A 3,174-nucleotide genomic window follows, 5' to 3' on the forward strand; every position below is an offset into this window, starting at 1 on the left:
TTTTTTTTTTATATAATTTTCTCTTGTAGGCAGCGAAACCGTGGCAAATTGCTAGACAATAGACTTATTGTTCGTAAATGAAAAGAAATTAGTGCACAGACAGTTTAGCGATGTTCGAGTGGCGCCAGTGTATGAAAAGAAATAAATTTATATAGTACAAGAATTTTATAAAAAATGCAAGTAAGCGCTACTTTCTGCTTTCTCACTCCCTTGCTTTCTTTCAACTGCTGCACTTGTCGTATATTTGCTGGTAAAACCCGCATTTACTTGCTGTTGATGGCAACCCGGTGGGCTGATGACGGTTACCTACATATTTTGAAGGCATACCGATTGTGTAGATAATCCATGCGGTGACAAGACTCAGCGCGGTGCGGCAATATGTATCGTGTGGCACAACCAAACATTCGTCTACCTCTGTTTGCTTCATATTTACATGCATGCTTTGATATGTCAGTAAACCGCAGGTCGTAATTTAATCGATTAATCAAATAGAATCACAGTCAATTGAAGTGTAATGTATTCTGTTTTCAATAAATATATTTTTTATGTAAGTATGTAGATATGTAAGTAAGTAATGATTTTATAGTTTTGTTATTCGCATCTTAAACCTCTACTACATACATATGTGTGTACATATAATTGCATCAATTACGCCAAAGTCGATGTTGCAGCTGCCGAATGCGTCTGTGGATGACTGTATGTGTGTATGTACAGTATTTATCGGATAAATATAAGTTTCTATATAATAGGGAAGTTAATTCATATCTTTTGCTGGTACCTTTATCCAAATGAAATAGAATAAATATCACTGTAGAACAGCCATTTCAGGCCCTCAACCAAACGGTAATAACCAAACCGACAGCCAAGATTTTAACCAAAAATTACAGTGAAGATGGCACAGCGCCGAAACCGCTTTGTCTCCAAATCAGATTTGAAGCGGGATGACGGAAAATCGTTCAACAATACATCACAAAGTAGAAACTTTAACCTACTATAAAATATAATATATATAATAAAATTTTGTAGTAGTATAAAGCAGGGACCGAACATAACAGTTATTGATGAAAACTGTCATCAACAAATGTCAGTCAGTGACTTTCACCGACTTTTATTTTTTAAATCATTCGTGTAAAAGTCATTAACATTTTCCGCTGTTAAAAAGGTGTTGGGAAATAAAAGTTTACTACGACTTATTGAAATGTCTTTTATAAGTATGATTTAAAAAAAAGTCAGGGACTAATTTTCATTTATGACTTTTACAAATAAAACTCTTCGATAACTGTTATCTAAGACATATACTTTAAAAATCAAAAATAACTGTTATTTAAAGAGTAATTAAATAAAAGTAAAAAAAATAAATAATTATTAAAGAGCGATTTTTTTTAATAAAAGTTGTAACTGTTACGGTCCCTGCTAAGGCGTAATTGTGGCCCTTAGTTTGAAGAAGTTTATAGCCCAATTCTGTATCGGTGACAAAATTTTTTTACTAACAAATTTAAACTTTTTCATATATTTATGCGTAATAAAAACTGTGACAAGAACGGATACAGAATTGGGCCGTTAATGTGAGCTATTTACAATGTTCTACAAGGAATTTCTACTAGCGGGCACGGAAGGTGATAATATCCTTCCATTAAATCTACCCATAGGAACAAGAAAGTTGTTTATATAAAAAGTTTTTAGGCTAAACAAACGAAAAAACAAAAGAAAAAATACATATAGATTCCTTATTGATTTTATGTGAAAATTTTTATTGGTTTTGATTTTATTTATAAGAATATCTTTTAAACAACTTACAGAAAATCTGCTTGATTGTTTTGGTTTAAAAACACAACACCTATTACTTTTATGAAACGTCTTCTTGCGTTCGTTAAAAAGTACGTCTTCTTAATTTTATGTGATGTCTTCCTGAATTCATTTTAAATGTGTATTATTAAATAGAATAGTGGGGGTAAGGTGGCCTGTACGGTAGAGCTGTAAACTGTCATGCAGTAGGCCCGGGGTTCCAGGGCAGGTCACCGTAGACTTGTTCGCTTTTTTTTCTATTTTTAGCTTTTAGCTAGGTAATCTAATAGAAATCAAGAGGATTCCTTCTTACTTTCATTGAAAATGTAATACCACTAAAAATATTAAACCTTTCTTCCTGTAGAATATCTTCCATTTTTTTCTATTTTATTAGCTGGTTTTCGCTCAGTGTAAGTGCGCTAAAGATCTTTGTCTAAATTTGGAGTAGGGTCGCTGTATATACTCTTAAAAGTATGGGGATGTAAATTGAAAAATAGCCCATACATAAAATTCTTGTTTTCAGGGACATGCGGTAAAATTTAGCAGATAATTTTATTAGGGGTTATCAAGGACCAAAAAATTATTCGGAGTTAGCTTAGTGTGCTATAAAAGAATTATAACGAGTGGTTAGCGGTGTCTACCACCACACTGTAGGATCCAAGTTCAACATCTGATCAAAGCAACGTCTAAAAACTAAAAAAAAAAATCTAAGAGCGGTCGCCGATCAGCAGCCAATGATAAACATCGAAATGTATTTTGGCCATGAAAATCTGAAGGTCAAGCACTTTTTTGTAGTTGGGGTGCTTATAATCGAGAGCTACTGTACCCATATTATTTATGTATATACGTACATGGTTTTGAATATTGTATTGAGAAAATTATTTGAATTGCGGATATTTTTTGATATTAACACAGAAACGCGTCGGACATGAGACTTGTTTTCGTAGAATTGTTAATGTACGCCTAAACGGAATTATTCTTAATTTTAAAATATTTTGCAGTGAGAAAAACATGTGACACAAGTCTGCTTATATGTATATGCATACATATGCATGTATGTTCAATAGCGCTTAAAAAACATTTTTACAATTAAAGAAAAAATAGCTTAAAATAGGTTTAGAGACATCGTTTTTGTTTTGAGCATAAAATTAATATGCAAAAATCATAGGTGTTTAGAAATATTCGGAGCTTTCAAATAACTTCCCCTCAGGCAAGTGTTCTATCCCCGTTTATGTGGGTGCTTTTAATCATATATGTAATACTTCTATATTGGCAGTAAGCTAACTTCTCAATGTGTAATCATTCCGAAATCAAAGCGAGACAGTCTATAAGTTTTAATCGGCTCGTATAAGGTGGAAGACTATATTGAGAATCCCATCGGAAATTTCT

The sequence above is a fragment of the Rhagoletis pomonella genome, unplaced genomic scaffold (genome assembly GCF_013731165.1).
Source record: "Rhagoletis pomonella isolate Grant_MI unplaced genomic scaffold, Rhpom_1.0 Rhpom_scaffold_00002, whole genome shotgun sequence".
NCBI classification, from domain to species: domain Eukaryota; kingdom Metazoa; phylum Arthropoda; class Insecta; order Diptera; family Tephritidae; genus Rhagoletis; species Rhagoletis pomonella.